The sequence below is a fragment of the Kogia breviceps genome, chromosome 2 (genome assembly GCF_026419965.1).
Source record: "Kogia breviceps isolate mKogBre1 chromosome 2, mKogBre1 haplotype 1, whole genome shotgun sequence".
NCBI classification, from domain to species: domain Eukaryota; kingdom Metazoa; phylum Chordata; class Mammalia; order Artiodactyla; family Physeteridae; genus Kogia; species Kogia breviceps.
In genome coordinates, this window is record NC_081311.1 from 160,953,380 (window position 1) to 160,971,549 (window position 18,170).

The window sequence follows — 18,170 nt, forward strand, 5'->3', positions numbered from 1 at the left end:
AGGGAATTTTCAGTAACTTCAGTGTCCAGGTAGCATCCCAAACCAATTAAATCAGAATCTCTTCTTTTAAGATCCAGACATCAGTATTTTTTAAAATTCCAGGTTATTCCAATGTTCAGCAAAATATGAAATCTACTGCATAAGGATGGCATTCTGGAAGACAGCATATTTTGTCTGATTTATTTATGGATGAGTAGTAGTTAGCCAAAGAAAGGGAAAAAATGAAGATGGGTGATGGAGTGGATCAGGATGTTTTCAAGAGGGAGGAAAAATTTTGCATGGCTTATGGATTTAAAGATATCAGTAAAGTTGAATACAACAGAGATGAATCTGTTGTTTAGTGTAGGTAAAAGAAGATACAGGATCTAGTAAAATTCATTTAAGTGTTTAAATTTGTCCCAAAGATGGAGGTTCTTAAATGTTTGTGTGCTTAAGAATCACTTGAGAAGTTTTGTAAAAATTCATACCCCTGGATTGCCATCCCCACAGAGTGATTCTTTAGGTCTGGAATGGGAACCAGGTGTATTGTTTTTAAATAAATATTCATAAATTAGTTTGATTTATGTAGTATAGTAACAAATTTCCAGAAAGAAGGAGAAGGACATAATTCAGATTTGCTGTTTAGAAAGATCCTTATGAGAAAAGAAGGGGTTTGAGAAACTCAGCACTAGACTCTGGGACACCAATGTGTCCCTAGAGCTTGTTGCAAGAGAGAAGGCAAGAGGTGACTGAAACTTGGATATGACTGGTGGCAATGGAGACAGGTCATATTTCACTTTTAGTTATTACATTTTTTAAAAGTCTCTATTTTGATTCTAATGAGAGTTGACCTATTTTGTCCTTTCTTTTTTTTTCTTTAATCAAAGCAATTTAAGTACTAAAAAAATTTCTTTGGTGTCATTTATTACTTTTTTTTTTTTTCTTTATTGCAAAGGAGATAGTAAGTCCTTTAGTTTTCCTTTAAGATCAACTCTTAATTTTCCAGGGAATAATTGCCTTGTCAATTGATTACTTGGCCCTATGCTGCTTGTATATTAGTAGTCCTTAGAATTTCTGCAATTGGCTAGACAGCTAAGGAACGTAATATGAACTGCACATTAACAAAGCTTGATTTGCTCTCCCTATAACTTTACTTACACTGTATAGAGATATAATACTAAATTATATTTATTAATTTTTGTTTTAATTAGAATCAAACTGTTTTATTGTCACATACAATTCATTCTAAGAAGTAATCTTTAATTAGGTTTTAATTTTATTCTCTGTCTACCCCAGCTTCCACTTAGTTCTTTATCAAGCATTTACCATTCTTAAAATTAGCACTTAAATGTACCACAACACATGATGTGAACACTTTTTTTTTGGTAAAGCTTAAATGTGATAAATAAATTATTAAATACTTCCTTTGTAGGAGGTAATTTTCATGTGTCTGATCCTACATATCATGAGATTTTAATAGGGAGGAAGGGTAAAACTATTAATTAAATGAAACTTTTAGCTTAGCTGTTTATTTACTAACTGCGATTCTTTTTTTTCTAACACCATAGATAATTACCTATTTCTCCATGTCGAATTTAATGTCTTTTCATTACTTTTTCTTTTAAGATTTTGTGCTAGCAGCAATTTACTTTGACATTGATTCTCCCAGTGCAGGCCACAAATTCTTGTACTACACTGACATACTTATCTTTGTGATTTCCCCATATCTAATCCTCTTAGAAAAAATTCACACCTTATTCGAATCAACTACCAGGTTACTTTTTATATTTTATTTTCATGGTATAGTTTATTTCTTTGCCCTTATTATTGCATCTTAGAAACTTCCAGCCTCCAATTTTGCTATAGACTTTCTGTCAATGTGTTCTTCCCAACCAGTTGTCTGAGCTTGCTGATGCATACATTTTTAAAGTCTCTTTTCTTGGTTCTTTCATTGCCTTCCAATTCATGATCATTATCTACTAAATTGCCTTCCACTATTACATTTTCAGCATATGAAATATAGGTAATGAAAAACGTTGCTAGGATTTGGTCATCTATTTTGAAATTTAGTGTCTTTAGAAAAGTTTTAAAAGCTAAAAGTAGTTTTCCTTTTTATACTTTGACAATTTATTTTAAAACTAAGTAACTGGTGTTTCAAAATATGTTCAAGTACTTTACAGGTGATCCATTTACTTGGAAAAATGTCTCTTTGGATGCCTGAATTTGCTGAAATATCACCTTATTTGGAATTTCTTAGGAAAACTGCCCAACCTAGGTTAATACTTTAGTATATTTTTAAAAACTGGTGTTAATTTTTACCAGTTTACTTTGGTCAATGTTTCATTTCACTTTTATTCTTTTTTTCTGAAAGGAATCTTACTGTGCTTATCAATCAGCTGTATCACTTTTTAGTATTTAAATCCAATGGTTATTCACTATCATTTTTATAATTTACAGGATAACACTGCTTTGACAGAATTGATGTTGATCCAGCTATTTGTAGTGACAAATTAACAAGTAACACCAGGTATTCATTTATAATATTTTGAAAAGTGAAACCAATTTTTACTAAAGTTTAGCTTTCAGAGCTAAAAAATCTTTGAAAAATCACCTGCTAATAAACAAACAAAAATGTTCAGTAAGAACCTCATATCTTTCTCCTACCTAAAACAGATCTTTACATCAGCATACATTTATTCTACCACTAGCCTTATTTTGACCTTGTTTTTTCAATAGGTCTTTCAACTCTAGATGACACATTCTTTTTTTTTTTTTTGGCTGTGTTTGGTCTTCATCGCTGCCTGTGGGCTTTCTCTAGTTTCAGTGAGCAGGGGTCACTCCTCATTGCGGTGCACGGGCCCCTCATTGGGTGGCCTCTCTTGCTGCAGAGCACAGGCTCTAGGCGCGGGCTTCAGCAGCTGTAACACACAGGTTCAGCAGCTGCGGCACGTGGGCTCAGTAGTTGCGGCACGCAGGCTCAGTTGCCCCTCCCACACCAGGGATCAAAGCCCTGTTCCCTGCATTAGCAGGCAGACTCCTCACCACTGTGCCACCAGGAAAGTCCCTAGATAACACATTCTTTTAAGCACATATAAACATTTTAAAACTTCTCACATATCAGACTGTAAAATATTCACAACAAATATCAAGTAATACATATTATACAAACTATGTGTACCAATCACAATGCAATTAACAAACAGATAACTTAAAGCTCCATAATTTTGGAAAATAAACTTTTAATAACTTATATGTCAAAAAAACAGCCTAGAACTAAATGACAATGAAAATTCATAGGACAGATAATTCCTGGAACAGACAAATCCAATCTCTACAATTCTTCCCAAGAAAAGAAAGAGGGACCATTATTATGCAACTCATTTTGTAATGCTGGTTCCAAACCTGACAAGGACAATAAGAAAAAAGAAAATTATGTAACAATGTTGCTTATGAACACAGGTAAAAATGTCCAAAACAAAACAGTAAAGCAAATTTAACCCTATGTAAAATAGTAACAGTAAAATAATTATACATCATGGCAATTCCCACCATAACAGTCTTCTCCACTTCTCACAACACAAAATATGTTACCTGGTGGGAAGAAAAAAAATGCTTTTGAAATGTAGAGGGCTTTTTTGTTGTCATTGTTACATTTTTGAATATAGCGTCTGCTCATCATTTCAGAGGATTTTAAAGCTCAATAAAATAACCATTTCACTAAGGACAGAGTCTCAGAGCCAGAGACACACATTCAGAGAAACAAATGTGATCAGGTTAGCTCTCTCTATTGCTGTTTAAATCTTGATCATACATTGGAAGCAATAATGTTGCAGGGTCAACTGAATTGTTTTTTGTTTCCAGTTGCTTGTATTTGAGGCATCTGTCACAGTGTGAGGTGTGATCTAAGGATTGACTAAAGCCTATTTGGGGAAAGTCTATGGTTGTGTTTTTTACTTGCAAAGCATGTTTCTTTGGAACCTTTGTTGTAAGAGAGTAAAGCATAGAGTGTGGGTTTCTGAGAGCACTAGAAGCACAATGAACATACGCTTTCAAGAATCTGCTGAATTTGCTATCTAGATAAAATGAGATATTGCCTAACAATTAAGGTAGATTAAACAGTTGTTTCTTACTGTATTGTGCTAATGCTGCTTCAAAATGGTAAATTGTTGGTGGGAGATCAGAATGAGAAGGAAACAATATCATTTCACGTTTCTATAGCAGTTCATTTTATGATTATCAAAAGAAGCAAGTGTTTTTACAGCTGGTAGTGACTAGAAATAAAATATGACAATCTAAGGAAGCTACTTAAACTGAATTAATTGTAAAAAGTAATAGAATTAAACATGCCAGTTGACCCTTTTTGTATTTTTTTTTAAAGTCAGAATCACTGAAAACTTATGTGAAACTACTTGCAAGAGTTAATTGACACCAATGGGCATGTCGCCTTTCCATTTGAAACTGAAAAATGTAAAAGAATAAGCTGAAAAATACACAGTGCTCTTTAATATCTTAGAGACTAATGAGTACTCTGAAAACATTAAAAAGCTGACCTACAGAATTCACATATGGGTATTTAAGATTCAATATTGAAGGGCATGGAAAAGAAAAGGAATAACATGGGTTCAATTGGAACAGGTACTTTGTTACTATTTCATTCAGCTAGATATACATTTTCATGTTATATGAAGGGCTTAAAACAATTCCTGAGCTATATATATAGTCTGGAAATTAAAAAAAGAAGAAAGTTTTGGAAAAAACAAATGAGTTTTGCCCTCATTGGCCTACCTCAAACGATTCCTGTTTTAGGCCTGTGCAATTTGTTTTCCTTTTCTTTTATTCTGTATTTCTTTTAGAGATATTTTTGAATTATCAAGAAAGAGAAAGATCACTATTTCTTTTTAAATATCTGAACACAATAAACAAATGTCCATGTTTAAACATATGTAATATTTCACTGAAAAACTTTTTTCCAGTTTTATTAAGGAATAACTGACATATATCAGTACATAAGTTTAAGGTATAGAGCATGATGGTTTTATTTACATATACTGTGAAATGATTACAACAATAGTTTTAGTTAACATCCATCATCTCATACAGATACAGTAAAAAGAAGACTTCTCCTGGTGATGAGAATTCTTAGGATCCACTCTTTTAACCATATGTATATATCATACAGCAGTGTTACCTATAGTCATCATGTTGTGTATTACATATTACATCCCTAGTACCTCTTTATCTTATAACTGGAAGTGTGTACCCTTTCACCGCTTTTCCATAATTCTCCCTTCCACCACCCATTATTGAAATATTTTTATTTTTTCTTGAATATAGAAATGAACATTTATTCTACATAATAAATATCTCACGTACATTTCTTTACACGGTATGGGTAATCAATAAGTACTGAGTAAGGACAGGAGAAACCCCGTTCATTAAATGCATCCTGGTACATTTTGGAAATATATTTTAGAACTTGCCAAGAATTCAAAAGTTTTGGTTTTGGTTTATTTTTACTACCTTTCTTTTACTAAAGTTTTTAAATGATACTATTTTAGTTTATCATATTATACTGTGCTACACACTGTCATTCTTTTAAGGAATTTCAGTGACATTAAGGTTTCTGTATGGTGGTGATGCATTCCCTTCACAAAGTGATATAATGAAGCATGAAGAAGGTGGAAAATAATTTTTCTTTACATTGTAGGGTAACTCAAGGACAGAACTCAATATAGATTCTCAAAATTCTGACTCTTGATTCTATACTAGACTGAATTCCGCCACAGGAAGCTGTTCCCATGGTTTCCACTGCCCTGATCCCACTCCCAGGAGATGACCTGCTCCCTGGAAAAGATCAGGGCCTGCTGATACAAACTCCCACACCTCAACATGTCCCTACATTTTTGCCCATGCTCTCTTCTTCACATCCCTGAGCAATAACTACTTTCTCTTACCCGTGCTGTCCCCTCTTCCTAGTCCTCCCTCATTTCTGTGTTCTTCATCTTTCTTTCTCTCAGTCTTTTACATCATTCTCTCCCTTTCTAGGGAATTCTTCCCTCTGCCTTCAAACATATGCAGGTCACCTATTCCATTGCTAAAAGCACCTTTCTTTGATGGTGCTGCCTCCTCAGACTAAACTTTGTATGTCTTTGCTTTCCATCAAACTCTCTGGAGGGAAAACTTGTCTCCACCTCCTCAACACCCTTTTTCTTATATGGCCCAAAAGAGAAAAACAAAACAAAACAAAACTGAAAACTAGTGTTCACTTGTAGACTGAAAACTAATATTTTCTATGACTGTCTTGGTTATTTCATTGTATTTACTTGACATTTGTCAAGTACTTTCTAGTCGAGTCTTTTAGTCTTTTCATTCTTTTCATAAGTAAGGAAATTGAAATTCAAGTTAAGTCTAATTAATTGAATTGACCAGACTGAATCTGTAATCATTAATTTTCATAAATTTATTCACAATATCAGTAAAAACTCCCTAGTTTTCTGGCTTAACTTAACCTATTTCAAACTATTACAACCACAATCATTAATTAACTTAGAATTTATTGTATAGCAGAGATTTTTAGGTAGATTTTGTTGTTATTATAGTGGTTGTTTCAAAATCTGTATAACTTTTTAGAATTTAAAAGTACTTTTGAAAGTATTTTTCATTTTGTCTTATTTCAACTTAGTAGAGTAACATGACTGGTATCAATAAGATATGCCTGTAGACAGATACAGAAAATCAAGAATTGGAGGGGTGATTTAATTATGTTTCTCAAGAGATAAAATATGTAGTCTCTTGTTTATCAGGGAAGCACAATGAATCTAAGGTGTTTTTTAAAGTATGTTTAGCACATATTAGAGCATGGAGTACTGTAAATACTCACTCTTTTTATCATCACATATACACACAAACCAAAGGGCCAGACGTTGTTTGATTGGGAGCTGGTTTTATAAGAACTATTAGATAGTGCTGGTCTATGAAGTATGAAAGTTGAAAAGTAGAAGTCAGGAGGCTGCTGATGATTATTACTTGGCAAAGAAAAGAGAAAGTTGGAAGGCTTCAAAGGGGAGCTACTTCTGCACTCATTTAAAATAATTTTTATTACTATATTTTCTTAAATCAAGTATTAATTCTTACACTGATGACAGTAGAATAAACCATAGTTTGTCGTATATGAAAATTAAATCATTAAAGCAAAATAAAGCAAATTTAATAAGTGCTCTGTGTTTATCGCTATCCACACCCCCAAATCATCCAATTTAGATGAAAAGGGTAGATATCATGAATTAAATTTGGCACATGACAAAGACAGAAAAATAGATTATAAAGAAGTTTGCCCCCTTCCTTTTTAGCTCAAAAGAATCAGTCTTTACAAAATGTAAGGCATAGCCTGTAACCATTGGATTAAAATATTTTATTCAGTTATTTCCATGTAATATATGACCAAAAATTTATTATTTTTCTCTGTTTCCAGGTTATATGTATAATTCTGCTGATCAGGGAAAGACATCACTGATCTTATCTTACTTGATCTTATCTGCTCATGCTAGTGGTTTGACTAGGGCTGTCTGGTCTAAGGAAAGTGTTACCTCAGACAACTTTGTTTCCTCCACGTGCCTCTCACATCTTTACATCAGGGTTGCTAGGCATGTTCTCATGATGATGTTAGGTTCTCCAGGAGAAGAAACAGAAATACAGGGACACTTTTTAAAGTCTCTAGTGCCATCAGGTTTACTCCTTTTCCATTGTCTAAGACAAAACACAAAACTTCACTAAAATCAAAGGATAGAGAAGCCTATTCTCCCCTTTTGATAAGTCACATTACAAAAGTCTTTGACAGATGAGGGGTTAAGAATTGTGGCCCATGTTATTTTTTGATGGACCAAATAAATGTTATAAACTTCTATAGTTAGCTATTGAAAATCTATGGAGTCTCAGGTAAATGTTATAGAAGCAGCTCCAGTGATGCATAGGAGAGGAGAAGAATGCCAATTTCCAACAGGTTGAAAGAGAGAGCAGATTAACAGACTCTGAAGGTTATAGTCTTGGTAGATTCGAATTTTAGAAGATTCTTGAAGTTAAATTATGTGACCAAAGACAGGAGGAAAAAAGATCTTGATGTTTTCACTCTGATGACAATGTTTCATGTAAGAATGATCAGTTGGAAGTTATGTTAAAAATATTATCTAACTTAGTATTTTTAAGAGATGAGCACTGAGGTACAGGAAAGACAACCAACCTTAAGATGTCCCCTATGATGGCTGTACCTTAACTTTCCATAGTTCAGTGTTTGGTCTCCTGTTTTACAAGTTTCAGAATTTGCACTTGCATTTTTTTCTCATGTTAGATTAGAGCCAGAAAAACAGTTGAAATGAATCATTTTTCTATCCATGTGAATGATTTATAAAAAACAGAATGTCAAACATTGAAACTACTTTCCTTCTTCTTCTTCTTCTTCTTCTTCTTCTTCTTCTTCTTCTTCTTCTTCTTCTTCTTCTTTCTTCTTCTTCTCCTCCTTCTTCTCCTTCTCCTCCTCCTTCAGCATTTCTGTTTACAGTATAAAGAAAATTTATGTATATTTTAATTTAAATACATATATCCTTATCCATTAAATATTGACTTCAGAGAATGTAACTTCCTATAGTCTCCCTTGCTAATACCCAATCTGGATTGCATGGCAAATATTTTGGTAGCATGATTTTGGAGGAAAACAAGGGAGAGTAAAGTGTGCCTGGACTTTACTAACCTACATTTCAAATTGTTGGGGAGACCAGCAAGAAAGGATAAAATGGAAAAATAAAATATTATGGAACCCCAGAGAGTCCTTATCGAAATTCAAGAAAATTGGCTGCCTTTTACTGACCATTCTTAGGAGGAGTAGTGGTAACAAGAAAAACCATGTGTGATGTTTTGTGTGTGTCTTTAAAAGTAGATTAGGTCTCACTGAGGAGCATTAGAGTTTGCCCACTGATAGAAACCTCCTGCCCAGACCTTTCATAGCAAAGGATAATAAAAATTCAAATAAAAACAATTTTATTTGTCAGCTCTTTTCCTGTGTTCTACTCTACATCTACCTGTATATCTAGAATTCAACACCTTTAGAGCCCTCAGAATGAATCCATTCACAGAACAACTTGATTGAGCAGTGCAGACTTTACTACAGATTGTTCTGGGAGGAAGAAGGGAAAGTTTGCATCAAGCCTATTGTAGCAAAGTGATTTTAAAAATGCACCTTACATGTTTTGGCCTCTAAATTTCCTTTTTAGCTCACACCATGCTGGTGGGTTTTCTTTCTGACATTTTGCTCACAGAACTCACAGCCCATTCCTTTTGCCATTCCACCTAGATTCTTCCCAATCAATCTAGACCTAAAAAAGAAAAAAAAAATTCTCACAACGTTCACATATAATTTAATTTTTGGCTCTTCTACATGTCCAAACTTCATTATCATATTTTGGTTTATCAGGATGGTCAGATAAACAACGGATCTCTTGGTTATTAAAACCCATATTATTGAATTCCCTTAGAACAAGGGTCAGTAAACTATGGCCCTGAGGGCCAAATCTGGCCCTCCACTTGTTTTTGTAAGTAAAGTTTTATTGGAATGCAGTCAGAGTTATTCATTTAAAGCTTGTTTATGGGTGCTTTAATGCTACAATGACAGAGTTCAATAGTTGCAACAGAGATCTTATGGATCACAAAGATGAAAATATTTTCTATCTTGCCCTTTACAGAAAGGGTATACCAATTCCCACCTTAGAAGATTGAGATTGCAAGTAACAATTATTTGTTGTTTTTAGGCAACATTTATACACTATGTGTTCCTATCCTCATTGGACAATGAAAACACATACACACACACACACACACACACTCACACACACACACACACACACACACACACACACACCTCTCTCTGTTTGGTTCTAAGAAGTCCTGATTAGGGATACTGAGGGAGAGTCCTTTCTATCTTGCATAACTTAGATGTCAAACAGAGCCACAACTCTAACTTTGAATATTACTTTGTCTTAAATAATAAGAAGAAATGCATTTAGTTTTTTTTCAAAAATGAGGTCTTATAATGCAGTTTAAAATTTTAGCACTATAAAGCACAATTCTAAGTATGAATATATTAAATAGTTTGGTTTATAAATAGTTAAATTTTCAAGCTTTCTATTTTTAAGAGATTGTGGATGACAAATGGCGGAACTGTAGTCAAGATTAACATGCTAGCCTAAAGTAAGTTATCAGATACCAGAAAGAGATTTTTATTTCTATTTTAAGTGATTAAGTTACATTTATAATTTCTATGTGAGTGAGCATTCAATTATCAGAAGACATTTAGCTTATTTAATTCAACACTTGGTTCTGTATTTTTAGGACAGCTGGAAAGAATTTTCTTCTTTTGGTCTATGGAGAAGAAAATTTTTAAAGGTGAGAAAATACTACAGGATATGCTGAAAGTCATTATTAACAACACCTAAAATTTCATAATGAAGTAGTAATTACCCTGATCATAGATCCCTTTATTCCATCTTGCATTGATAGTAGAAAACAGGTAAAAATTGAAATAATAGAAACACAGCAGTTAAAGTCATTAATATGTTTACAACTTGACAGTTTCATGTAGTGACATAGTATCTAGAAAATAAATAATTCATCAAGGAGGAAAAGGGCATATTTCCTAAGATTGCTGTATTACAGCTTAATCCTTTGAGAGTTGCAGTTCAAATATAGAGGATCTCTCCTACACATAAAATTTAAATATACACCAAATAGGTAAAGAGGAGAGCAGGTTCATGAACATATCTGTTGTTATACAGCAGCTCCATTATCAGAGAGTATCACTCGAGGATAAATTGATGTGAAAGACAATGGGGCAAAGAAGATGACCATAAGTAACAAAGAAGCAAGGAAGAGACTCTAGGCAGGGTCAGAAAGAGATAGTTTTTTATGAAAGAGAGATTGAAAGTTAACCTAAGAACCAACTTGACGTTATGTTTCTATTTCAACATCTTCTATCTCTCCATAGATAGATAAATGTAGATATTCATATATATATATATATACTTATGTATGAGTATATGTGTATAATTATGTGAATATTTAATCATTTTATATATTTTTTTAATTCAACATATAAAACTAATTTTCTAATTCTCCATTCATTTTGGGGACATTTTCAAAGGACTATATACTTTTATTATTTAGACATTATTAAAGAATATGATCTAAGTGAGAAGATCCTAATGGACAACTGTGGTAAAAATTTAGCACTTAGATCATGCAAAATACATTATATTATTTCTATTATGTAATAGTGCCTGAAAAATATAAAGATGCTTCTATCTCAAAGAAAGTTTGAAATTAAGAATAAGATCAACAGATAAACTTTAATTTAGGGAATGTATTTCTGGAACAAGTGGATATATGCAGTGGGAAAGAGAATAAAGATCAAAAGTACATTTGAATTCACAAAATTGCAACCTAGAGTTAAGGTTAAAATAAAACAAAGCTTATAAAGATGATGTGATTAACCATACAGAAAGCATATATAGCTATACATGAAGCAACAAAATCAGAATAAACTTAAAAAGGACTGTAATATTTAAAAAGCTGTAAGCATTATTTAAATAAGCAATAAAAATTTAATTTTTAACTAACTTGTAATTGTACTTGTATTATTACATAGTTTAAAGTGTGTTTTTATATGGATAGAAACATTCATAAAGGATTGCAGAAATCGTTATAAAAAATACATGAGGGATATAGGAAATAAACCAATTTATTTAGTAAGCATTGAAGAAAAATGATGAACCATGATAGATCACCTTTGGATTGCCACCAGATTAAAAACACTTAGGGAATTCACCATGTATATTTATAAAGGAGTGTTTGCTATATATATTATTTGTGTTGTGTGTGTGTATTCCTAGAGAGAGAGAGTATAAAAATGGCACACCTGCTTTTAGCTGCCTTGGCCTAAGAAAGCCACCTCTCACTACCATTCACATTCAATTGGAAAACATTAATTTTATGGCCTCCCTAAATGCTAATTGAAGGACTGAGATATGTTAATATATTAGCATGTTTTGCATGAATTGGAGAATATTTGTGAACAGTACAATCTCTATTACAGGTCTAATTCTCAGGGGCTGACTCATGACATCCAAACTCATGAGAGACATATAAAGTAGAATTCTAATTAGTTGGCACTGAAAATATCTTGCCACATGTACCAGATAAAGTGTCCCCATAATCACAATTTGAATGGATAATGAGACCATGTTATTTTGGCCTGGTAAATCCTGATGACCTTCTCTCACAGTAGAGGTAAAACTGCCTCTAATGCCTAAATATTTATGTTCTTGGACAAGGACTTCAGTGACTGATGAAGATCACTTTTGAGGGATAGGTTCTTTCCCTTAATATATTTGGACACTCAGTCACGTAGCAAAGACATCTGGCTGGCCTGATAGCTATTCTACATCTTAATTTTTTCTCCTTTAATCCACTGCCTATTGATTACAAAAACAAACTTTCATATTTTTATTATTTTCAGCTTTGGGGGGTAAGTAGTTTACTTTGATGACCATCAAAAAAAAGTTAATCCAAATAGTTATTGTTTGAAAGTTCTGTTATATTCCTTCCTTCAGATAAATACTTTCAAAACTATTATATTTTTCAGTAATATTATATAATTTAGCCATTTTCAGTTCCTCATATATTATTTATAGCAACTATAAAAATCACTAACAGGAAAAATAACAAAAACAAAACCCTGGTATTCTCACTCTCTAAACTGAAACTTCAATAATTCTAGTTTTCAATAAATGATTGACAATGGCATCTTCTTCAATTTCCTTTTAGATAGTGTCATCAAGAACATCTTCATCTCCAGCATGATTCATTTAAAACCTCAATATATTAGATTTCACTTCAGATATAAATTTCAGTGCCAATAAAATATACTAAGAATATATCTCTTTCACAGAAAAGGCAAATATTACATTTCCTATTTCAATTTAGAAGAACTCAAAAGGAAAATGAAATAGATGTTAAAGGATTGATGATATAGGAGAATACATCAAATACTTTCTAGTCTATTGATTTTAATAATTCACAGTTTTGCCTAAGCTCTCATTCAATGAATGTAACACCACTTACAGATAAAAAACTTTTTTTCCATCTATTCATATTTACTACTGACTAATACTTTTAAATTAATTTAATCAGCTGTATAGGAAAGACCATAGAGTGTTCTCACTCTGTTTCTCTCTACATATAAATATATGCTATATATTTATATTATATTATGTATAATATATATTAAGCAGATTTCAGAATTAGTTTAGTTCATCTAGTTTCTATATATAAAGTTGCTAAGAAAAGGCACTTTCCTATTAAAGTAGCATTATTTATTCTAGTTTCTGTTCTTAATAATTTGATGCTTTTAAGGTCATATGAATTCACATTTAGTATCTGTAAGTACAAAAAGCTGATAATCTCAAATGATGTTCTGCACACATCAAAGATGTATTACCTAATCTAAAATGATTGACAATGAACAATAAAATATTTTATGTTTAATGAGCTAAATACTATTTCCTAAGTAGAAATGTATTATATGATTGTCTGTTAATCTACTTCAAGTCCACTTTTCCAATGAAGAAATCTATTCTTCAGCTCTTTGAGAAGCATCTACCTACCATGTGTTTATAAATTAAATTTATTTTCTATTAATTGCTTGAAGGTGCTTAGCTTAAACCTTTACTTTTTTTTAATGTGTGTAAATTATATGTTATCACCAAATTTTCCTAAGGGAAAATAATTTAATAAGCAATGATATGTCTGTAGCATTCATTTAAAATGCATTTTATATAATAAACTGAAATATATAACACATAGCAAAGTTTTAAAATAGATATTTAGCATGAAAAAATGAAATAAATCCGTACATATTAAAGTAGCATGAAATTATCTGTCAAAATTTCAATAGAACTTAAATGGAGAACTATTTTCCCAAGTCAATGTGTAGCCAGCAGTTATGTTTAAAATACACAAATATTATTTGAGACCTATGTGACCATAATGAACATTTTAATTTTTCTGCTAATTTCTGTCATCTCAGTCAAGAGTATTTAACATGGGAAAAAGGAGCAAAAATATTAACTGTAATTAGTATCTTTTCTTTAGGAATTTTTTTCTTTCACAAAGTAAGAAGTATATTCAAATGGTTCTAAAGGGACTTTAGCAATTGTGCTGCATTCTTTTGTTTTTTTGTTTTTTTTGTGGTACGCGGGCCTCTCACTGTTGTGGCCTCTCCCGTTGCGGGGCACAGGCTCCGGACGCGCAGGCTCAGCGGCCATGGCTCACGGGCCCAGCCGCTCCGCGGCATGTGGGATCTTCCCGTACCGGGGCACGAACCCGTATCCCCTGCATCGGCAGGCGGATTCTCAACCACTGCGCCACCAGGGAAGCCCTGTGCTGCATTCTTGACTTCAGAATACTTTTAGGAACTGCTAATCTAACAGGTCATTGCAAAATATTTTCCAGTCATTAGCTTGGTTTGTGCTGCTTCAAAATCATGTAAAATGTACATCTTCCATGATTGGTGCAAAGTTTTATATCCTTATTTTTAAATGAGTAATTTACTTCTATTGCATTGCCTGTTAGGATATTAAAAGAAAAAGAGGTGGTGTTTATCCTTTTTTACAGGTGACTCTCAGTTATTGATAAGTTGTAAATGCATGACTCTTCCCTGAAACCAGTTTGGCCAGTTTAGAGTTTTAGTACATTGAATACTGAGCAAAATTCAATTAGTTTAATTCATCAAGTTTCTATTTAGCTTTAAATCACATTTTGAAAATTAAGCTACAAGCACCTTGCCTATAGAATATTTAACAACTGTCTCCTGATCTTCACTTCCTACAGTATAATTATGACTATACTTTTCCCCTCCACCTCCTTCTTACTGAACTTTCTCATTCTTTAAAATTCAGTAAGCTGTTGTTTTTATAAGAGTTTCTCTTCCCTCCCTCAGAAGAAATTAATACTTCTTTTTTCATGTATAATTCTATAAATTCTATTTTATTCTATCTTCAATAATGGAGTCTCAGTTTGTAACTAAGGAGTGCCACATGTTCTAACATCTTAGGTAACATGTCAACGAAGAAGGAGAAGAAAAATATAAGACATAAATTGTAATTATAGTTCTGTCAGCCTTGGGCAGATAAAACTAAGAAAATAATCATAAGATGAGAAATCTATAACTACATTACTCAGCTGTGCATATTTACAGGCATGGAAGATAATGTTGACTCTCATCTCAGCTTCTCTTTTTAAGGAAGGAAACTAATAATCTAAAATAAAAGTGTTTTGGAATATTGATGTTCTACATTGATTCTATATAAGATGTTTTCCTTCTTATTTAAGGATTTCACCATCTACACAAAAGTAATAGAAAAGATATATTTGAACGAAAATATGGGACTCATTATTTTAAAAGTACATCATGAGATAGGACTTCAGGAATGGTAGAGTGAAGAGCTCTATAAATTTATTTCTCCATAGAAGAAACAAAACACTGGCAATTTTTTTCAAATTCAGCTCTTGTAGACTCTGTAAATTAACCTGACTTGCAAAAATTGAGGCATTGTTTATTCAGTAAAAACTGTGGAACCTCCAAAAGAACAATAGGATTTGTCACATTGTAACTTGATGTACTGTACTCCCATTCCTCTCTCCTCAGCTCCATGGTACTCTTGTAAAAACCAATAGACTTGCAACCACGGTGCATGTAACGAAATAGCAGCCTTTCACCTTCTAGATGGAGCAGATAGGATTGGGAGTTCCTCAAAGTGTCCCATCTACAGATCATTCTGACTCTTTGGCATGTGTTGTAGCTTTCATGAAGAGTTTCATGTGCAGAGTGTTGCTATTATTTAACCTCACTCCGAGCTCACTCTCCTCAGGCCATTTGCAAAGAGTGAATTTTCAAAGCGGTAAGAAAAAATTTAGTCATCATGTACAGTTTCTTCAGTAAGATCAATAGCTGAATTTGCAGCAGAGATCATAGAAGACAGAAGGCAACAGGATGACATATACAAAGAGTTTAAAGAAATAGAATATCAACCAAATATTCTATATCCAGAAAAAATGTCCTTCAAAATGGAGACTTTAAGACATTCCCGGATTAAAAAACAAAACAACAAATGAAAAAGTATATGTCTCTAGCCAACGTAGTAACTTAGTCTACAGGAAATATTATAAGGAATTATCAAGGCTGAAATGAAAAGATTACAAGTGGCAACTTGAATCCATATGAAGAAATTAAGTGATTGACAAAATAAGTCCATAGGTTAAATAAAATATAAAAAGTGTATTTTATAATTGTAAGTAACTCTTCTAATCTGATTTAAAGGATAATTGCAGAAAGAAGTGACTATAAAACTGTGTTGATGCACTTATAATTCACAAGTATGTAATTTGTATGAAAATAACAGTACAAAGGAATGGTGGAGCAACAAAACAATATTAGAATACAATTTCTGTATATTATTAAAATTAGGTTAATATTAATATTAACTAGATCGTTTTAAAAGAAGATGCCGGTTGTAATTTCCAGATAACAACTAAGAAAATAACTAGGAAAATAATAAGAGAATGAAAAGGGTACGTTAGAAAAAATATGTTTAACACAATGAAGCAGTAATGAAGAAATCGAGAAACAAAGACATGTTATTATGAAAACAAACAGTAACAAGGTAGATATAAAATCCTACCAAATCAGTAATTTTATTAAATGAAAGTGAATTAAATGTCCCACTTTCAGTATCAGATAGAACAACTATGCAAAAGATAACCAAAAATATAGAGGACTTGAAGAATACTATAAGCCAAACAAGTTCAGCAATTTTGCAGGATACATGATTGACATACAAAAATTAATTGTACTCAAATTCATAGCAATGAACAATTTGAAAATGAAATTAGAAAACAATTTCATTTATAATAGCATCAAAAAGAATAAAATATTTAACAAATGAAGTTCAAGAATTCTACACTTAAAACTACAAAAAATATTGAATAAATTAATGAAGATCCAAATAAATGGAAATACATCTCATGTTCATGGATTGGAAGACTTACTATTGTTCAGATGGCAACACTCACCAAATTGATCTATAGATTCAACACAAATAAAATTCCAGCCAGTTTCTTTGTAGAAACTGGCAAGCAGATCCCAAAAGTCATATTGAAATACAAGAGACCCAGAAGAGTCAAAACAATATTGAAACTTTAGAACAAAGTTTTACAAATCTTCAATAATCATGACAGAGAGATACTGATATAAAGATATATACAGGGACTTCCCTGGCAGTCCAGTGGCTAAGACTTCACCTTTCTAATGCAGAGGGTGCATGTTCGTTCCCTGGTTGGGGAGCTAAGGTCCCACATGCCTAGTGGCCAAAAGAAAAAAAAAAAAAAAAACATAAAACAGAAACAATATTGTGACAAATTCAATAAAGGCTTTGAAAGAATGGTCCACATCAAAAAAAATCTTTAAAAAAATAATAAGAGGGCTTCCCTGGTGGTGCAGTGGTTGAGAATCCGCCTGCCGATGCAGGAGACACGGGTTCGTGCCCTGGTCCGGGAAGATCCCACATGCCGCGGAGCAACTAAGCCCGTGAGCCAGGGCCGCTGAGCCTGTGCGTCCGGAGCCTGTGCTCCGCAACGGGAGAGGCCACAACAGTGAGAGGCCCGCATACCGCAAAAAAAAAAAAAGAAGAAGAAGAAGAAGAAGAAGAAAAAATAAAGATACACACATAGTTTAAAAGAATGGAATTGAGAGTCCTGAAATAAAATTTTAAATTTATGGTGAGTTGATTTTTGACAAGGGTGCCAAGATAATTATACGAGTGAAAACTCCTGGAAATATATCCAAAGAAAATGAAATCACTAATTAGAAAATATTTCTGCACCCCCAGTTTTGCAGCATTATTTACAATAGCCAAGAAATAAGTGTCCACAGATGGATGAACAGATAAAGCAGTTGTGGTATACATACATACATACAATGGAATATTAAATTCAACCATAAGAAATCCTCCCATTTATGACAACATAGATGAATCTTGAAGGCATTATGCTAAGTAAAATCAATGAAACAGAGAAAGACAAAAACTATATGA